Source organism: Schistocerca cancellata, chromosome 5 (assembly GCF_023864275.1).
Source record: "Schistocerca cancellata isolate TAMUIC-IGC-003103 chromosome 5, iqSchCanc2.1, whole genome shotgun sequence".
Lineage (NCBI taxonomy): Eukaryota > Metazoa > Arthropoda > Insecta > Orthoptera > Acrididae > Schistocerca > Schistocerca cancellata.
Window position 1 is genome coordinate 713,806,115 of NC_064630.1, and position 23,054 is coordinate 713,829,168.

Consider the following 23,054-nt stretch of genomic DNA (forward strand, 5'->3'; position numbering starts at 1 on the left):
GGTCGGATGACTCTTGTTTCACACTGTTTCTAGCTTCTGGCCGAGTTTACAAACACGAAAGTTGGTGGATATTCAGTTATTATTTGTGCAACCTTATCGTAATACTCCACGTTTACTGAAAAAGGTATCTTTGCCGCCAATGATTATAGGACCATCTCGTCTGATTAGGTCTATCACATTGTGGGTAATTGTAGCGTTTCTCCTGGCCACTATAGTCACCAGATCTCAATATTATTGAGACTTTGTGGTCTACTTTGCAGAGAATGGTGTGTGAGCGGTACTCATCTCCATCACCTTTACTTGAACTTCTCAGTATTTTGCCGGACGAATGTTATAAAATTTTCTGGAAAACCATAAAGGAGCTGATCTTATACACTCTGAGACAACTGGAAGATGCTCCGAAAATCAATGGTCCCTACATCGAATTAGGCATGGTAATGAATTGTATTATTGTTGTTTCCATGTTTTGTCCAACTCTTGCATTTAATAAACTGCTTGTTACGTTACTACTCTGTCCCACACCAACAATTTGTAAGGAAAATGAAATTAAGAAGTATTACAAACAACCAGTTAAAAGCTAAAGACGTTGATAAACATTGAAGGAGAAAAATCACACTAACAAAAGATAATTAACACAGAGTAATGAAATTGGTGAATACATTTGTGTAGGTAAAATATTTAAGTGATTCACACTGAAAGATCACATGGTAATGCAATCGGGAGATGAAGCATTGAAAAATTGAAATTCTGGTATATTAATAACCTGTGTAGCTCCAGAATGTTGAATGCAAGCATGAAAACCTGCATGCATTGTGTTGCACGGGTGCTGGACGTCAGTTTGTGGGACAGAGTTACATGCCTATTGCCCTTGTTCCGTCAGTACAGGGACGAGAAATGCTACCTGTGTATGACGCTGGAGTTGTTGTTCGGTGATGTCCCGCACGCGATCGGTTGGATACAGATCGGGTGATCAAGCAGCCCAAGGCAACGTGTCGGCACGCTGTAGAGCGTGTTTGGTTTCAACCAAAGAGACAGAGAATCCCTACGGTGGTTGTGGCACGTTATTCAACGCTCCCTACAGTGCCATGCTGTATTAGTAGTTGCCATGTTTCAGGAGGTCGTTCTCCGGTTATCTTGAACGTTAGAGAGTTCGTGTATGGTTCTGTAGGACACACAGTTGTTGAGTTTCTATTCGAGCCTGCCCTGTGCTCAGAGTATAAACGCGAGAACATATCAAAAAAGTGGTTGAATATTGCTGTAAATATTTTTACGTATTGTGATCTGTAACTTTACTGTGTTCTGTGTGCAATGATCTATTTACTTGTGTGATAAAGCTCGTTCCAACCAAATTCTTCTGGGTATAGATGTTCCGAGAGTTTTGTGACGTTGGAGAAGTCAACTTGCATCATACTTTGTAACATCTGTGGAACGTCAGGAGCTAAGATCGTAAGCCTTTTTGCGACTCAAATCTTAGATGTTGGTTGGAAGGTATGGTCGATTATTTCTTTCTTCTATGATTTGGTTTTTTGACACTTAAATGAGGCATTACTGCAATAACTGTTGTTTTAGCTTTCTGGAAACGAAATGAACGACACATTCGGATTGGAAATTAGAAAGTATGGACTACAATTGGAAAGATCTGTAATTCCCTGGCAACAGATAGCTATTAGTTTTAAATTATAGTTTCAAATTATAACAGAAGCCCTTTATATGTTAAGTATAAAGCATAACTATACTGTCAATCAGTCGTGGTATATTTTATATGTGGATACTCATTTTCCAGAGTTTTGATCTACAACAGGTGACTATATATTTTAAATTATAACCTCCGATTATCGCGGTGATAAGGTATAATGTGCAAAGCGTAAATTAACGTGGAACTGCGTCTTAGAAATCGAAATGTAGAAGGGTAGTCACGTGGCTAAATTGTGTTATTGACGCCCACTCTGCCACAGCCATACACCCCCCTGAAAACTTAGTTGCGGTGAGACTGACCTGCAGCAAAGCGTAATGTTTGCATTCGCCCCATATTTAACCACACTTTTTCATTTGTAACACACTTTTCGTCATAAAAACTAAAACTCGGAAAACATATATTAGTTGATGGGTTAGTCGCCAGGTGTTCTGATGCAATTATGTACATATTTAGTAAATTAGAAAAAATGTAAGGGTGGGTCTGTTTCGTAGCTATGCAAAATTTGGCTCCATATGTAAGAAGAATAAATGATACATGAGAAAGACAAGGTAGTATATTGGCTATTAAAGTAATACACTTACAATGAACCGAAAGCTTCATTAATATTCGACTGCCTGTGCGGCTTAGATAGTAATAAACTTGTGCGGGGTGGTGTCTCCCTGCTCAGTGCTACACATTTTTTGCTTTGAATGTGAAAATAGTTACACACGCATTTGTAATTAACTTTATCTTCTGTAGTACGTTCGTCTCTGAAACGATTGTTATTCTTCGAAAGTTTTCTGTATAAGAGGGTGTATGTAATACAACACATGAAGGCGGATCCTAAACTAAATATTACAGAACGTATCTTGTACTTGTAAATTATCATCTGTGTTTAGAGTATTTAAATGATCGGTACTGAAACGGTGTATACAAAGTGTAAGTGCGCTATACTCAGAGATATTACTGTAAATAAATCCTGACAGTTGCACTTTCGTAATTTCCTTGCCCTGCGGTACGTACCATGCTCCTTCGCTTCTACTTCCGAGAACATGCCGGAGACTTGTTCAGCTTGTTTCACCCTGATCACAGTGTTCCCTCTCTATGGCATTCTATCTCTCTTTGGTTAAAACAGTTGTATGTGGACAAGCATTTTCTTGTTGTTGGTAACCTTCCCACTCCCTCTCTCCCCTCCGCCCCCCCCCCTCCCCTGAGACGGTGTTCATCAGTGGCTGCACACCGGATGGAATCACCAGACTGATGTACAGTGCAAGGGGTAATCACGAGAATGCACCTGCTGTCATACGAAATCGCAACCCAGATCATAGCTCCACGGTGGGTCCAGTGTACCTAGAACGCAGACAGGTCGATTGCAAGGCGTTAATTCTAATCAACATACAGCCATCACCGCACCGAGGCAGAACCAGCTTTCATCAGAAAACACAACAGACCTCCATCTTACCCCCAATGAACTCTCGCTCGATACCAAACGGCGATCGTTTAGGGTCAGTGGAACGCACACTAAATGTCCTTTGCCTCTGAGCTCTACATGATATAACCGATTTGTAACAGTGTGCGAACTGCTAACCAGAGCCTGTTCTGTTGATGGTGTGAATGGGGCGTTTTCGTGCCTGTTGAATCTCTGGAACAGTTCTAAATCGAATACCACAAATGGGTTCCTTCATCTTCGGAGTCAAATCAAAGTCACAAGGACTTAGGTCCGGGGAGTATGGTGGATGGTACAGTACTTCCCAGTCCCATCGACCGAACATAGCAGCCGAGGGTGCGCTATATGCGCCCGCGCATAATCTTGCATAATAATGGTTGGGTTGTGGAGAAAGTGTCACCACTTCTTTCGCAAAGCTGGTAGCAGGTGATGCTCCAAAAACGAACAGTAATACTGTGCATTGACGGTCTGCCGTGGAGGAACGTAATGCTTTAGGATAACACCATCACAGTCGTACATGAGAATCACCATAAATTTAGACCACTCCATTCGCACCATCAACAGAACAGACTCTGCTAACAGTATACTACGCCATCCACATCACTGGCATTGGGTTCTACACAACGCTGGCGACTACTTTGAAGGACAGTAACACGTGCAAACATGTAACTCTTTTGTATCGTTGTGAATAAATAGTTGCCACTTATTAAGTTCCTGTCCTCGTATTAATTCCTGCTGGCTCCATGCCACCACTAGAACCATCATAAACCTTACGGCAAATTATTTTCTGTTTTATTCTCCACTGTCTCTCTTCCTCCTTATTGTCTAACGTCTTCCTCTGTGAACAAACAAAACAATATTTGGAGATCACCCGCAAATCAAAACCTTTTCTGTGTCAACACTTACAATTGATGAAACACCGTGTAGGGAGGTATGGCCCGTTTTCACCCATGCACTATCACATGAAACACATAGACCTTAGAGGGCAAAGTGTCATTTACTTCTGTCTAAATGTCTTTGTTGAAAAAAATTGCCTATTTCACTGCTGCTGACAAACTGCTATTGCATTCTGTTTCCAGGTTCATAGGATGATTATTTAGTGTTGAGTACGAGGCAGACGGAGATGACATATTCAATATTCCCCTAAACTAATTGCTACCTTCCATTCCAACACCAACACATCTCATCGCATGGCAGAATATTACGTTGGCTTCATACAACCATTTCTTAGCAGTTTATGTTTTGAACTGAATGTCAGTTTGACAGCTGTCACAAAACAAGTGCATATTATACACAATAGTACAATCTCTGTCATTGCTGTGATACACTCTTAAACATTTATTGCCACAGTTACCACAGGCACAAAAATTTCTAATAATAGAACACATACTATCTAAGTCAGTTATCCTAAAACCACTATTCACTTCGTCTTTAGCGGACTGAAACTCTATTCCAGTTCCAAGTTTCTTCTGTGAACTGCTCGTCGTCTTACCTTCACCATTATCTTCCACTGATTTATGTTGACTCACTTGTAGAGACGGTTTATTCATACGTAAATGGCGAGCTATAGCCACTTTATTAAACACTTTACCACTATATGTAGGCATTTTAAACGGTAAATCATAGAAAAAAGCTTCAGCACAGTCGTAGTTCTCACACTAACAGAACAACTGAAATGATTATATTTATGCACCACAAACAATAACAGCTGCCAAAGATAGCTAGCGGAAGGCAAAGCGTTCTTTCGATGCTTTTATGACAAGAAGTAATAAAACATCATATACAAGAAGAGGGTTGTCTAGAGAAGTAGGCGTGGACAGCTTTTTCATCATTTGTAGTTCGAATTAAACTGTGAAAATTGGAGACAGTATATCTAACATGCTACAGAACTATCTGGTGGAAAATTTTGTAATCATTTTGACCAGTTTTGTCTACGTCCTCCCTTAACGCTGTAACTGCTTAGGGATGTCTATAGAATGTTACAGGACAAGGTAGCGACTAAGAGATCCTATGTGCCTTTGCCGAAGATAGTGTCTCTGCCAGTTTTCGTGTTATCTAAAATCCATGTGATGAACCAATGAGATAGCGTGTTTGTTAGTAGATTAAAACGTTTTGTGAGTGTATTTAGCGACATCTTATTTTCGTCAGTATTTCATTGACACGCCCATATCTTTAACCATATACTATCCAAAATACCTTTAGGCTATTCCTTTATCTCTAGAGCATGTTTAAATTTAAACAGAAAATTTTTGTTAAAATGAGAGTTCATACACGGAAAGGAAGAACCACCTTAGTATCTAAATCTCCCACAAATATAAAATCCCAAAATTAAAGGAGTCTCCAATAAAGGACTCGGGGCATACAATACTTTCCGTCATTTCTATTCTCCAAACAATGCATGTAACACAGGTGGATCCGGAAACATCGCGAAGACGGAACTTTCTATTCTATAAATCAGCTACGAAGCATCACCTTTCTATATTTATGCTTATGTTCAAATCACATGTACGTGTCACCCGATATTTCTTACAAAGGGTTTGAAGTGATGGACATCCGCAGCTGAGTAACGTATTCGTAAAGGAAGAATCCGGTTCATTAGTTTATTAATTGCCAAACGATTTCATAGGATTACAATGCTATTTGCAGGTGCTAATAATTAATTAAAGGCAGTCATACTTACGAATGTAGATCCAGTCAGTATGGATAGTTCTATCTCACTCCCTCCAAAGCGCGGAGCGCGTCACCGAGGCGAGAAAGGGACTACACAGTTAGAAGGTCATTGTTTTTTGATTTTTTCTTGAATAACTCGAAAACCGCGGCTTCCATCGGAAGTTATACCCAGTGAAAAATTAAACAACATTACGTTTCCTACAGAAAAGATGCAAAGGACGGAAGAATGGCTGTTTTAATGGTATAAAATTAATGTTTAGTGTTAAATGATGTGGGTTAGGAAGAAATTGAATGCATGTTCGTATCTAAGAGCAGTGGAACCATATTAAGGCATAAACTGTATTCTGACGATGAGACGAGCTGGAGGGCTGGAGGATAGGGGGGGATACGAGAACGGATGCCTGAGGGACAGTATGTTGACGCAGTTAGAGGTTATCGAGTTAATCAAGATAATTCAAATAACTTACGGGTTTGTTGCCGGGTGACGTCGTCGAACACCGCCGATATTTCGACAGGAGCACACCCTGCCATTCTCAAGGCACAAATGCACGGAAGAAAAAATGTGCAAGCAAATTTAATACCTCGTTTCACAGAGGAGAAACAAGGAAGACACCACCCACAGGACAAGTATCAACACAACCAAAGGTAACCAACATCAGAAATGTCGATAGTTACTATTAATCAACAGGTGAGGTAGCACTAATTCTGTCCCTATGTTTTTGGTGAGAGACAGTGCCGGATTCCAAGCAGCATTTATACAAAATCCACCATCTCTGTGAATAAGGTTGCTTGATGGTCTGATTTCAACAGCTTCCTTAATAACACGATACCAATAGCGGGATGTGCAAGCCATAATCTCCGTGTTGTTGTATTTCATAGGATGACCGGTGTCAAGGCAGTGTTCTGCAATAGCGGATTTGCTCAGCCGTTGTAAGCGTGTGTGACGCTAATGTTCAATACACCGGTCTTCCACAGTCCTGATTGTCTGACCAATATATGACATGCCACAACTGCAAGGAATCCGATAGACCCCAGTCTTACGCAAACCAAGATCATCATTTACGGACGCCAACAGGGCCTTAATCTTAGAAAGTGGTCGAAAAACACATTTCACATCATATTTCCGCAAAATACGGCCAATCCTGTTGGAAATGCTTCCTGCGTAAGGCAAAAAGGCCGTAGACGTAGATGCCACTTCGTTGCTGTCGTCACTCACCCGTTGCACAGAAGGCTGATGGCGCAACGCACGTTTGATCTGCCTCTCACTATAACCATTCTGACGAAAGGTGACTACGAGACGTGCTAACTCAGCTGCCAAACTTTCAGGGTCTGAGATAACGTGGGCCCTGTGAACCAAGGTGCGAAGTACTCCTTCACGCTGAGCTGGATGGTGACAACTATCAGCTCGCAGATACGTGTGGGTGGGCTTCCTATAAACAGAATGTCCCAACGTACCATCAGTCTTCCTTTTGACCAACACATCAAGGAAGGGAAGGCATACATTCTTTTCCACCTCCATAGTGAACTGAATATTCGGGTGGATTGAATTCAGATGCTACTTCACCTGTTGATTAATAGTAACTATCGATATTCCTGATGTTGTTTATCTTTGATTGTGTTGACACTTGTTCTGTGGGTGGTGTCTTCCTCGCTTCTCCTCTGTGAACCGAGGTATTAAATTTGCTTGCACATTTGTTCTTCCTTGCATTTGTGCCCTGAGAATGGCAGGGTGTGTTCCTGTCGAAATATTGGTGCTGTTCGACGACGTCACCCGGCACCAAACCCGTAAGTTATTTGAACATTCGATTCGCCGGGAAAAGTTACAGTACTCAAGATAAACTTAAAAATGGGTCCTTGAAGCTCTCCCCCCCCCCCCCCTCTCCCTCACCACTGACCCGTCACAACCACACATTCGCATCACATCTGCCACTATTTTCAAGACATCGTTCACGGCGGTGCACCCTTCTACTGCGCGACCACTTTAATTTTGTCCCCTAATTTCCCTTCTTTGAGCGGTCTACAGTTGAGCCGTAACGTGACCACTAGTAGGGTGCATTCCAGTACTGACTTCAGTTTCTTGAAGTGCACAAATAGCCGCAATATATAGCATGTATCAGCTGGCTGATCGACAAGGTGTTATTCGAATCCAGCTGTCGTGGCGCCAAGGGATGGTATTCCAAGGTTAAGACGATGGTAAAACACCAGGGCACGATTTTAATCACACAGAGGTTTGTTATGTTGAATTTGGCTTGTTCCTGCCTTCCATCTAATTTAAAAGATTTTTTTCAGATAATTTGTTGTTGCCTGCATTGTTTGTTCTCTCATGCCTCTTAGAATAAGGAAGAAATGTAGCTGTTATAAGAGCTCAGTTACACCTGTAGAATTCACAGAGTACATTATTTCTTACAAGCAAGTTAAGCACACTTGAAAATTGTTGACGTACTACTTATGTTACGTATGTATACACCATTACTAAAAGCACATGGCTAATAGAAAAAAAAAAGTTCAAATGGCTCCGAGCACTCGACTTAACTTCTGAGGTCATTAGACACGTAAAACTTTGAACTAATTAAACCTAACTAACCTAAGGACATCACAGACACCCATGGCCGAGGCAGGATTCGAACCTGCGACCGTAGCGGCCGCTCGGTTCCAGATTGTAGCGCCTAGAACCGCACGGCCACTTCTGCCAGCCGTGGCTAATCGAGAAACCTTATTATTTCAGGTGTTAGTTTTTCGTTTGTGCTTTTAAACTTTTGTAAAAAAATCAGGGGCCATTAAATTTTACTACTCATTTTACGCTTGAAAATTACATTTCGCCCTTTAAAAAAAAATTTAAAATTCCAAGATTTTATGCTACATACACTTTTCCTTGTAACATCAAAAATTGTTAAATTATAATTTGCTACATTTGTCGAAAGAAAAACAATTTATATTATCACAATTTAATTATAGCTATAGTATTATTTGCTAAAAAGTGACTGGACATGTGGTTGTAGTCTCTGTAAATTTGAAATGCTTCCCCAGAAGCTTGTACTTGTGATAAACAGCCGACAGTATTTGTTCTTTAAATGAGGTGAAAGAGAGGTAGAAAATGCAGCAAGCTTGACTTCTCAAATCTGTTGCTCTTCCATCTCAGTAACCATATGAAGCACCTCCTGGAGTGCCAACAGAGAGACAGCTTTAACAGGACAGATTATCTCGTATGTAAATAACTATTTGTTTCCAAACATATGTTAAAAAAGTTTGCTTTTACTTTTCACAATTACCATCTCCTTTTAAAATATGCAACACTTGTTTTAGTCACTTTATATTTGTCCCTGAGTTGACTGGGAATTATAGTTGAAGTCAGTGACAAAGTTACTGCTTACAGTCGCAAGGTTATCAAGGTAGTGATAAGGTATACAACTTAATTCAGAAGGAGGCCGAATTAAGGATGATTTAATGTTCTCTAAGTTATTCAAGTAATTTCACTTTGTGGACTCTCAATTTCTCAAGGCGTGGGCTAACAGGTGCGTGATCATACAGAAAGAAATAACAGTGTCATTTTGGACACAGACATAAATGGTATTGCTGAGTGGAAAATTTGTTATGGCATTAAAGCCAAGCCCCTCTCCTCTCTCCATTATTGTAGTTAATAGACCGCTTCTGCGACATCTATGTTGTTCACTGCAGGGAAGGGTGAAATAATGGGGGGAGGAGGGGCAGAGGAACGCGAAGATGGCAGCCAACTGTCACCTTATTGGGCAAACTCCTGGAAGCCTCAGAGTCCCGTAACTGTGCCTTTGCCCCCTACTTTCTGCCATTTCCCATCTTCGTAAAGTCACCGCCGTTCGATTTCGAAACTGCTGCGCGGAAAGATTCGGCCGGCCGGCGCCGCAGCGGAGATCCCCTGGGGTGCCGCCGCGGCCAGTTCCTCCATCTCATTGTGCGCGTCTCGGCTCCGCTCTCTCCTCTGCTCCTCTTCCTCTTTTCTCCCCAGAGTCCTCCCGCCGCGGGGACCGGCTGCGCGCTGCGCTGGTGCAGACTGGCGCGCCGCGGCCGCCGGAATGATAGCTGTAGGCGTGCGGGACTAATAACGCGGCCCGCACAATTAGGAACACGGCTGATGGAAGGCCTGCGGAATGAAAAGTAAATTGAGAAATAATTGAGACGCAGCTGGCGGCTAATAAGACCGGCAGGATGTCCGCCTCGTGTCCGCGTTCATTACACACCGCACACGCGGCTCGACGTGAGGGTCTGCTGGACGGTCACAAAATGCACATACACTCTGTGTTAATTGGTTTCGTCCGTAACATCGGAATCGCGAGGTGGAGCCCGCTGTGGTGTTGTACTGTACAACGGAATGAATCCCTACCTGCCCACTTCCAACAGCGATATTTTTCTACGGTGTATACCAAATGCTAGCTGTAAGTGAACGCCATTGCGGTTTGTAGGACTGTGAGACTTACGGGTTTTAACAATGCGTAGCATCAGACATGTGAGTTGTTTGAAAACTGCATGGTAAACAGATATCAGTATGTCATCAGGAATTATCAAAATGACAGTAGTCGGCGCACTACATGAATATGTTTATGGCACACACGGATCAGACAAAATATTGACTGTTACATTTGGTTAGTGCAGTTGTGACCCAGATCCTCACATTATATGACTATCCAGTATTGTAGGGATATTTTCTGTCGTTGTTTATTATTTCAGACCTCAGCTATTAGCAACACCAGAACTCTTGCTTCTATCTATTTCTGCTTACAATTTTTTTATCAGTGACATCACCACGATGTACACTGGAATAGCCTCATTATAACGATCACTTATATTAGTCACTTTTTATACGCTAGACATTGGAGGAAATATCCAAATGGGACGGTTATCAATAAAAGTGATGTATATTTACAGACTAACAAATGATTACAAATTCTGGAAAACTAGAGGATTTGTTCAAGAGAAAGAACTTCACAAGTTGAGCACCCGTTTTCCAATCCTGACTCTTGTGCAAGCAATTCGGCTTGTTACTGACAGAGTTGTTGCAGGTCCTCCTCAGGTATGTCACGCCAAATTCTGCCCAGCTGCCACGTTAGAAACTCAAACTCCCGAGATGGTTGGAGGATTCTAACAACATTGCACCAAGCGTTCTCGGCTGGGGAGTGATCCGGCGACCTTGCTGATCACGGTATGGTTTGCAAAGCACGAAGACCGCCAGTAGAAACTATCACCGTGTGCGGGCGGGCATTATCTTGCTGAAGTGGAAGCCCAGAATGGCTTGCCGTGACGGGCAAGAAAACGTAGAATATCGTCGACGTATCGGAGTGCCGTAAGGGGTACTGCTAGAGAAAGAAAGGGCATCGCAGGATGTCACTCCTGGTTGTCAGACTGCTATCCCACTGCTCTCCAGACACTTCGACCAGGAGTCTCGTTGAATACAGTAGAACTGTCTACAATGAAGACGTTCTGGGCAGCTGTGGGATATCCTGGGCTGCTATCCTCTGCTACTGTCTTCACCTATGTGCATGGGTGCCTAACATCGGTCATTCTGTTTTCGACCACCTCATGTAAACTTAGACAGCCGCTGTCCCTAGACACCGTTACTACTTTCTATGACACTTTGGATGTGAAACAACTGTTCCTGACATTACTTATTATACTCATATTAGAAGCAAGATTTCGAAGGTATGCCTTTAATCTAATGTTTCATGTAACATTTACGCTATTGTGATATGTGGCATATATATATACCTACATTCTGACGCATCTATGTCGATTTTACGTCATTTTATGAAAGCTAATATACAGCGCTTCCGAAAAAAAAGGATTTAGAGTCATGTTCCTTACACCATCATAATATCAGTAAACATGGGCTCTAAAAAGCATACCTTGAGAGCTATGAGCAGTTGTTTAGTAGAAGAGATGTTTTTCGCACTAGCGAAGTTGAACACGTGCTCGTATGTTCATTAGAAAATTTTTCTTGTTTTGTTGTAAGGAACCTGTGCCTTAAGCACGTCGATGTTTCTTTGGGACAGCTTAAATATAATTTACAGTTGACAATCCCTTCCATTGTTAACAACCAGTTGACAAAAGAGTCCTCTTATCTCACACGCGTTCTTGCAGTCTGTGCAATTTTGTTAAAATCTTTTGTAAATGCAATTATTATTGAGTACAATATCTTTCCGATTCTAAGATGATAGTAAAGGGCCTAGATAGTTACTTCTTTTCTCATACACGATATTGGGTAACAAAGATTTTATGTAAAAACACCGTTTATTGAAAGCATTTACAACCACTTGCTTAGTAGCATGTTCGCATACTTACAGAACGCAGTAGATCTGCGATTCTGCATTCGACAAATCCTTGACTATTTTCTGAACGTATCTGATACCAGATGTCTACGCAAAGATTAGGTATTACCGTAAATTACGGACTGGTGCTTTCTGGGCACAGAGCTGGCACCCGAGAGCGTCCTATATGAGTCCTATCGAGTTCAGATATGGCGAATTTCGTGGAGAAGATACCCAGATCAGTTCATTAAGGAATTCAGTAACGGTTAAGTAATTCACAGATGCCACTGTGTCGTAGATTACTACGGTCTACGGTTGATCCAATGGAATCCCATCTGAATGACTGCCGTTCCCTCCCCCCAACCCGTGCTACGGTCTTTCGCATCCGGAAACGACGGTGTACATGGAGTAGCATGAAACTTGACTCATTCGACAAGGAGATACGTTTCCGGTGATCCACGATTCAGTCTCGATCATCCTGTGCCCACTAAAATTTAACTGACGATGCCGTTGGCTCTACAACGGAAGAGGTAGGAGCCATCTGTACACTGAACGGTGTACGCCGAAACACTTGTGCCTGTACAAGCATTGTAGTTTGCCATCAAATAGGCATAGGCCAGTCCTGCTTTACAGAGCTCCAAGACTCCGACACCCACGTTGCGTGAGGAATAGTAGAGTTTCAACACCACCTCTCCTACTCATGGCCTGACCATCTACCAACCACCTTCCATAAAAATTCCAGAAATTAGAGCGCAAACTGCCGAGCAGCTACACTAATTCCGAGATTCTCTTTCCCAGGCATAAAGATCCGCCCTTTGTCAAAGACGCTTAAGCCAGTGGATTTTTCCATTTGTACTCCGTGTTGTCGCTACAATAATTCCCCATTCGTCTCTGCTATATCTCGAGTAGTGTGATGCCCGAGAAACAAAACGTTCCAAATAAACAAGAGAAAGGTTTATTACAACACAACAGGAAATTAGCGAAACAAAAACTTCTTCATACTAAATTTATTACCAAACTCTCACAGACTTCTTTTCCCAGCGAGGAGGACCTTTGGTTGATCTTGCCCCGCAGTCTGTCGGTTGTGACTTAACAGTCACGAGCGGTCGAAGTCCTGAGAGATGACGCCTTGGACGTACATGCGTGTGCGTTGCTTTTCCGTCCGCGGTATTGACGGTCCGTCAGGCGTACTGGTCGTATACGGCAGCCTCTGCTTCTCTTACGCAGTATACTTTCCTTTCTCGATCAAGTGCCCACTACGCTATCAGGCAATTCTCAATTTCGAGAAGGGGTGTAATCATGTCTTGAGATATTTGGGAGTCACCATGTACGAGGGGCTGTTTGGAAAACAAATTTCCCATGTCGACTGTGGGCAGAGTTGTGTGATACGGGCGAAAGACGACACGGCAAGTGAACGCGCACGTGCAAGACACCGATACACCATTGGGTAGAGGTCGACCGCGATCAAGCAGATGGCGCTGTCGCAGTGCCTGCCTAAAGCGGAGGCCAGCTGCTCAGTCTTTCCCCGGAGCTATGGAGAGAAGGTGCGTTTTGGAGTCGTGTTCAAAGGCGGAAGTGAGACCTGCTATCCGCTATGAATGGACACGGGGAAAATCAGGCACAGAAATTCATAACCGCCTTGTTGACGTGTATGGGTCAGGTGAGATGCCGAGGCAAATGGTGCGGAGATGGTGCCAGCAATTCAGTGATGGACGTCAGCAAGTGCAGGACATACCGAGACGGAAGCGCACGGCCATTACAGATGCAAATATCCGGAAGGTGGATGACATTATTAAAGGGAACCGGCGTATCTCCATCGATGGAGTAGCGGCAGAACTTGGATTCTAACATGAGCGAGATCACAAGATCATCCACGACATTCTTCGATACAGGAAGGTGTCAGCACGATGGTGCCCAGCCAACTGACCCCGACACACATGGAACAATGCATGACGTTCTTCCTGGAACAGCTCGTGCGTTACCATGAATCTGGCACCTTCTGTTTCGGATTGTGACGGGGGATGAAACGTGGATCCACCTTTACACGCTAGAATCGAAGGCCGCATCCATGGATTGGAAACATCCGTCATCACCTGTCCGAAAGAAGATCAAAAGCACTCCGTCTGCAGGTAAAGTGCTACTCACCGTTTTCTGGGACGCCAAAGTAGCTTTGCGGCTGGACTTTCTGGTGGATGCAACCATCAATGCAGCTCGGGACTGTGCCGCTCTGTCGAAATTGAAAGAGGTGATACGAAAACAGCAGCCTGGCCTTCTCAGATCTGGAATTCTGCTGTTGGATGACAATGCGAGACCACACACGACGACGGAAACGCAAAAACATATTGCCACTCTCGGTTGGGAACGCATACACCATCCCCCCTTACGGTCCGGATCTCGCACCAAGTGACTTCCGTCTGTTTCCTGCTTTGAAGAAGACTCAGCGGAAGGCGATTTGGCAGCAATGCTGACGTCAAACAAGTCGTTCAACGCTTCTTCCGTATGCAACGCCCTGATTTTTTTCCTGGAAGGCTGTTTGAAGCTTATAAAGCGGTATGACAAATGTCACAATGTACTTGGAAATTATGTAGAAAAATGAAGATATGTCTTATCTTTATTGTCTCATTCTCTTTATTTTTCCTTCGACACACAACTCGGACCACAGTCGACAGGGGAAACTTACTTTCCAACTCCCCCACATACAACATATCTTTCTCGCCATTCCTTGATTTACGAGCAGGCGCACCGATATTGGTAACGTTGAACAATAAAACAAACGCTATAACCATTGCAATTGGAGCTTGTCACTGAGGCAGTTTGAGTCTGAGTGTATCTTAGTGTTGTTGTCATTCGTGTTTCTTCATCACTTAAAGTAAGCTTTCTCTGCGGCTATATTTATAAATCAGTGATTTTGAAACGACAGGCGGCTATGTAGATGACCGGTAAGGTCATCTACATAGTTTCAATCAGTTTATTTAACGGTACGATCAAATATAAAAAGCAATAAGTTTCTATTTATGAAAGAATATTTTTCTCAAGTTTACCATCAATTAAATCGACATGTCTAAGCTACACTTGCAAGTGGCAACCTCTAACTGTCATCTGCCAGATCCTTAGGCTCCAGGTGGTTCTGGTTACAATGGACTATATATCATTGACACTACCCCTACTTTAGGACATGTGAAAAAGTAATAATAGATAAGCAGGAGTGTTACAAGTGTACAGCGGACTGTACTTCGCACAAATATTAGTGGCTCTCTTTCCTGTCTATTTACGTATTTAACGAGGGAAATGTGCCCAGATAAACTACTATCTCATTAAATACGCGTACAATTATAGTTAAGCTGACTAGATCGCTTGAAAAGCCACACAGATCTTGAAGAATGACTTTATTCCGGCTAAATATTCGTGGTCTGGGTCTTCTCGTTTGTTTTCGAAGGTGAGTTAGTTTGACAGGATGGCTGGTATATCCCAATTCCGTTCCGAAACAAACTTCTGAAAGTTTCGGCACGCACCAGCAACTTACAAGAGTACTAGGTGCCTTAACAGGAAATGGGTGACGCGTTTCGGAATTATTTGCAACTTCAGAAATCCAAGTACAGAGATAATACAATGATAAGAGCGTTTCTAGTTGCGTACGTAATATGAGACGACAGCTTAATAGTGGTTCGTACACGATGCAAAAGATTCAGAAACGCGTCATGCATACCTTGTGATCAATAAAATCATTCTTCACCTACGTAACGACTTTCTGTGCTACCTAGCCTACTTAACCACAAAAGCACTCCGTCTTCAGGCCACAAGTGGCCCATCTGGACCATCCGACCGCCGTGTCATCCTCAGTGAGGATACGGATAGGAGGGGCGTGTGGTCAGCACACCGCTCTCCCGGTCGTCATGATGGTTTTCTCAACTTAACCACAAATCTAGGCATATTTCAGTGCGGTCACTAACCTCCTATTTGATGTCAAACCTTTTTTATCTTATTCTAGTGACTCTACGGGAGGCATACAATGTTGCCAGCAGAATAGCCCAACTGTAACGTATCGTTTCCAGATCTCGCACGTCAGCTAGTGCAAATTTTTACTGCGAATACCAGTGCCAGTTTTTCGGTCTCTGCAGAATGGTGGTTGCCCTGCACCCTGGTGAAATAAGTTCTGTTAAGCCTTAGTCCGGATAAAAGTTGGTGGTCAGTGGCTACCCGTTTATTTCGAAGGTGGGTGATTTGCGCTAGTGTATCCCAGTATTCTTTTCGGACAAACTTCTGAAAGTTTCAGCAGTCGGCAGCACCTTACACCGGTACTACTTGCGTTAACAGGAAACGGCCAGCCGAAGTGACTCGATTCTGCTATGGACGCTGATTTTTCCAACGGCCTGCATGTTAAAACAGTTTCGTTGAGTGGTTTGGATCTGACTAAATCGAAGCCTTCGAGCCTATCTTCCTACCCTCTGGGACGAAGATGGTGTTCCGGTGCATAATTGGGCAGTCGGTAGTCAGTATGAAAAATAAGGTTGCTCTCCGTGTGCGGAAAGTGTTCGAAAGCGCGATTTCGTGTACAGGTGTGTCAATCGAATGAGGCAATTTCCTGTTTTCAAAGGCAGGTGTTGTTGTTTAGTGAGCATATACGCAGCAGTTGCGGACTCAGATAACGATTCAGTAATGATGGGTAGAATGATGTTCAAGAGAATCGTACTGAAGAGGCAGTGTGGGAGGAAGTGGAACACTGCAGTACTAAGGAATGGTAAGCCGCGTTTGTATTTCGCTAAGGATGTGGCAAACACAGATTTGGGACAGTTAGACGCAGGTACAAGAGAGGTAACTCGAGAGAGACATTGGGTAACAGAAGAAATACTTCAATTGATCGACAAATGAAGTAGATAAATGTTCGGGGACATACGCAAATACGGCAATATACATCACTTCGGAATGAAATAGCTAGGAAATGCTGGGCAGTCAAGGCAATATGGCTGCAGGATATATGTAAAGAAATTTAAAGACTGATTCAGAACCTAGAAAATTCAAAACAGCCTTCGGCGAAATTAAAAACAAGGGCGGTAACATTAAGTGTGCAGTTGAAATCCCCACTGTTAAACGTAGAAGGAAGAGTGGATAAGTGGAAAGAGTGTATGGGAAAGGACTTGTAGGATGACGTCATAGAAGAAAGAACTAGAGTAGCTAAGAAAGACATGGGAGATTAAGTATTAGATTGAGAATTTGAAAGAGTTCTGGAACACTACACTTCAAGTAAAGCAGGAAGTGTAGACAACATTCTGTATGAATGTTTAAAACCATGAGGGGAAATGGCAATTGCCCGCATCTCGTGGTCGTGCGGTAGCGTTCTCACTTCCCACGCCCGGGTTCCCGGGTTCGATTCCCGGCGGGGTCACGGGTTTTCTCTGCCTCGTGATGGCTGGGTGTTGTGTGCTGTCCTTAGGTTAGTTAGGTTTAAGTAGTTCTAAGTTCTAGGGGACTGATGACCATAGATGTTTAGTCCCATAGTGCTCAGAGCCATTTTTTGAAATGGCAATCAAACTACCTTTCACGTTGCCTTTTAGAAACTATGAGATTGACAACACACCTCAGACTTCCGTAGAAATATCACCCACAGAATTCCGAAGATAGTAAGGCCAGTTACCGGTTGGAAACTACACTCCTGGAAATTGAAATAAGAACACCGTGAATTCATTGTCCCAAGAAGGGGAAACTTTATTGACACATTCCTGGGGTCAGATACATCACATGATCACACTGACAGAACCACAGGCACATAGACACAGGCAACAGAGCATGCACAATGTCGGCACTAGTACAGTGTAAATCCATCTTTCGCAGCAATGCAGGCTGCTATTCTCCCATGGAGACGATCGTAGAGATGCTGGATGTAGTCCTGTGGAACGGCTTGCCATGCCATTTCCACCTGGCGCCTCAGTTGGACCAGCGTTCGTGCTGGACGTGCAGACCGCGTGAGACGACGCTTCATCCAGTCCCAAACATGCTCAATGGGGGACAGATCCGGAGTTCTTGCTGGCCAGGGTAGTTGACTTACACCTTCTAGAGCACATTGGGTGGCACGGGATACATGCGGACGTGCATTGTCCTGTTGGAACAGCAAGTTCCCTTGCCGGTCTAGGAATGGTAGAACGATGGGTTCGATGACGGTTTGGATGTACCGTGCACTATTCAGTGTCCCCTCGACGATCACCAGTGGTGTACGGCCAGTGTAGGAGATCGCTCCCCACACCATGATGCCGGGTGTTGGCCCTGTGTGCCTCGGTCGTATGCAGTCCTGATTGTGGCGCTCACCTGCACGGCGCCAAACACGCATACGACCATCATTGGCACCAAGGCAGAAGCGACTCTCATCGCTGAAGACGACACGTCTCCATTCGTCCCTCCATTCACGCCTGTCGCGACACCACTGGAGGCGGGCTGCACGATGTTGGGGCGTGAGCGGAAGACGGCCTAACGGTGTGCGGGACCGTAGCCCAGCTTCATGGAGACGGTTGCGAATGGTCCTCGCCGATACCCCAGGAGCAACAGTGTCCCTAATTTGCTGGGAAGTGGCGGTGCGGTCCCCTACGGCACTGCGTAGGATCCTACGGTCTTGGCGTGCATCCGTGCGTCGCTGCGGTCCGGTCCCAGGTCGACGGGCACGTGCACCTTCCGCCGACCACTGGCGACAACATCGATGTACTGTGGAGACCTCACGCCCCACGTGTTGAGCAATTCGGCGGTACGTCCACCCGGCCTCCCGCATGCCCACTATACGCCCTCGCTCAAAGTCCGTCAACTGCACATACGGTTCACGTCCACGCTGTCGCGGCATGCTACCAGTGTTAAAGACTGCGTTGGAGCTCCGTATGCCACGGCAAACTGGCTGACACTGACGGCGGCGGTGCACAAATGCTGCGCAGCTAGCGCCATTCGACGGCCAACACCGCGGTTCCTTGTGTGTCCGCTGTGCCGTGCGTGTGATCATTGCTTGTACAGCCCTCTCGCAGTGTCCAGAGCAAGTATGGTGGGTCTGACACACCAGTGTCAATGTGTTCTTTTTTCCATTTCCAGGAGTGTACATTACTGATTGGAAAATATGAAACACCAAGACCTAGAGATGTAACTACAGTAAAATTTACTCTACTGATCAGGGACAAAACATTGACAAATGATCTGCGTTTCAGACATGTACATGCACCCGTGGTCTAGAGGTCTTTGATACGCAATCTATGCTCACCACCGTTTAGATTTTGATGAATAAGTCACCCTCATTGTGTAACGGCCTTGCAAAGAGGGCGGAGGAGCGCAAAGACGTTCAGGGCACTCTCTTCTACTTGGGGTGGAAAACGGCCCATAGAGGTGGAATGATCACCAATGATCAACGGAATGAGGATGCAGAAGGCAACGGGAACCACAGCATTAATGTCACGTAACTTCTATCCACAGGACATGTGGCTCGTAGGTGGAAAAGTGTCATGATGATCTGTCCATTAAAAACCGCAACAGTCCCCTATTCGGGTCGGAGGGGACTACGAAGCAGTAGGGGACCATGAAAAAAAGATTGACCAGCCAACGAATGGATAACTTTCTACGAGTCGGGGCGTGGAATGTCAGCAGTTTGAACGTGGTAGGGAAACTAGAAAATCAGAAAAGGGAAATGCAAAGACTCAATCTAAATATAGAAAGGGTCAATGAAGTGAAATGGAAAGGATTCCAGGTCAGACGAGTACAGGCTAATATCAACAGCAATAGGAACTGATAAAACTGGAGTAGGATTCATTATGAATAGAAAGGTAAGTTAGAGAGGGCGTTACTGTGAACATTTCCGTGATAGGGTTGCTCTTACCAGAGCCGACAGCAAACGAACACCAATAACGATAGTTCCGGTATACATGCCGACGTCGCAATTTGAAGATGAAGGGATAGGGAAAGCATATGAGGATGTTGAAAGGGTAATACAGTACGTAAAGGGAGATGAAAATCTAATAGACATGGATTTGGCAATGCAGTTGTAGGTACAGAAGTAGGAGAAAATGTTAGAGGAGAGTATGGGCTCGGCGTAAGGAATGAGAGAGTGGGAAGTCCAATTGAGTTCTGTAATAAATTTCCGCTCATAATAGCGAATACTCTGGTCAAGAATCACAAGAAGAGGAGGTACACTTGGATAAGGTCGGGTGATACCGTAAGATTTCAGTTAGCTTACATCATGGACAGGCTGAGATTCGAAATCAGATACTGGACTTTAAGGCGTCCTCAGGAACAGATATAGAAACAGATCACAGTGTAGTAGTGATGAAACGTAAGCTGAAATTTAAAAGTTTAAGCAGGAAGAATCACAATGCAAAGAAGAGGGTTACGGAAATAATGTGGAATGACGAGATATGCTTGAAGTTCTCTGAGGCTATGGATACAGCAATAAGAAATAGCTATGTAGGCAGTACAGGTGAAGAGGAATGAATATCTCTGAAAAGGGCAGTCAGAGAAGCTGGAAAGCAATACGTAGGTACAAGGAAATTAACTGCGGAGAAACCATGGGTAACGGAAGAATTACTTCAGGTTATCGATGAAAGAAGGAAGTACAACAACCCTTAGGGAAATTCAGGAATACTGAAATGGCTGTCACTGAGGAATGAAATAAAAAGGAAGTGTAGGAAAGCTAAGGCGAAATGGCTGCAAAAAAAAAAAATGAAGAAATCGAAAAAGAAATGATTGTCGGACTGAATGACTCAGCATATAGGAAGTTAAACGCAAGGACTCTAAAATTAAGAGGGCAACGGTAATTTTTCTGATAATGCAGAGGAGAGAGTGGAGAGCTGGAAAGAGTACATTGAAGGCCTTCATGATGCGGAAGATTTGTCTGATGTTATAGAAGAAGGAGCAGGATCCTATTTATAAGAGGTAGGAGATCCAGTATTAGAATCCGAATTTAAAATAGCTTTGGAGGACTTAAAGGTAAGTAAGGCAGAAGGGATAGATAATATGCCATCAGAGTATCTAAAATCATTGGGTGAAGTGGGAGCAAAACGGCTATTGGCGTTGGAGTGTAGAATCTATGAGTCTGGCGACATAACATCTTGACTATCGGAAAAAAAATCATTCTCACAACTCCAAAGACTGCAAGAGCTGACAAATGCGAGAATTACCACACAATCAGCTTAACAGCTCACGCATCCGAGTGGCTGACAAGAATAATATGCAGAAGAATGGAAAAGAAAATTGAGAATTTCTTAGATGACCATCGGTTTGGCTTTAGGAAAGGTAAAGGCACCAGAAAGGGATTTTGGACGTTGCGGTTGATAAAGAAGAAACTACATACTTTCATAGGATTTGCCGACCTGTAAAAAGCTTTGGACAATGTCAAATGGTGGAAGATGTTCGAAATCCTGAGAGAGAAAGGGGTAAGCTGGAGGGAGAGACTGATATTGTACAGTATGTACAAGAGCCAAGAGGGAATAATAAGAGTGGATGGCCAAGAACGAAGTGCTAGGATTAAAAAGAGTGTAAGACACGGATGTAGTCTTTCGCCTCTATTGTTCAATCTGTATATCGAAAAAACAAGGATGGAAATAAAATTAAGGTTCAGCATCGGAAATAAAATTTAAGTTGAAATTATATCAATGATACAATTTGCTGATGATATTGCTATTCTGAGATCAACTGAAGAAGAATTACAGAATATATTGAGTGGAATAACCAGTGTAATGGGTAGAGAAAATGGATTGAGGGTAAACTGAAGAAAAGGGAGAGTAATGAGAAGTAGCAGAAGTGAGAACAGCGAGAAACTTAACATTAGGCTTAGTAATCACAATGAAGTTAAAAGCTACTGCTAACTAGACAGCAAAATAAGAAATGACGGACGGACAAAGGAGGACATCAAAAGCAGACTAGCACTGGCAAAAAGGACATTCTTGGCCAAGAGAAGTCTACTCGTATCAAACATGGGCCTTAATTTGAAAAAGAAGTTCTGAGAATGTACGTCTGGATTACACCATTGTATGATAGTGAAACACGGACTGTGGGAAAACCGGAACAGAAGAGAAGCATTTGAGAAGCATTTGAGATGTGGTGCTACAGACGAATGTTGAAAATTAGGTGGACAGGTAAGGTAAGGAATGAGGAGGTTCTGCGCCTAATCTGAGAGGAAAGGAATATGAGGAAGACACTGGTAAGAAGAAGGGACGGTTTGATAGGACATTTTTAAGGCATCAGGAAATTACTTCCATGGTATTAGAGGGTGCAGTAGAGGGCAAAATCTGTAGAGGAAGGCAGAGATTGTAATACATCCAGCAAATAATTGAGGACATAGGTTGGAAGTGCTACTCTGTGAGATGAATAGGTTGGCACACTAGAAGAATTCGTTGTACCAACCTATTCATCTCACAGAGTAGCACTTCCAACCTATGTCCTCAATTATTTTCTGGATGTATTGCAATATAAAAGAAAGAAAGAAAAGCACTCTGAGCTTGGGAATTCAGTATAGAGTAGCGTCACCACGTGCTGCAATCAGAACCATGTCGCATGTGGAACGGTCTGCAGAGGGGGCAGTGACTCGGACTGAAAAACCTCCCTGGGATACTGGTAGCTGTTCAGTTGGTCCTCAAGACGTAGGAGGCGTGATCGCGTGTAAGAGGAAATGGCGACCCAAACCATCACACTTGTCGTCTTTCAGCTATGCTGGTCAATAATACGGTCTTTCCGATTTAATTTACCACAGCGCCGTTGAACACGCATGCGTACCACAAGTTGAAGCGGGACTCTTCCAAAAATACTAAATTCGGCACTCACGACAACAGTGTCCGCGTCCACTTGCCCATTGCAGTCTGTGGCGCTGATGAATTCTGGTCAATGTAGGCTGACGCAATGGCGTGCGTGCCACCAGTCCAGCCCCCACGAGGCGGCTTAGAACCGTTGTTACAGACATGTCCACTGCCATTGCAGTGCTCCAACGTCGCGCCAATACTGTGTACCAACCTGTTCCCTCTGTTATGACAAAACG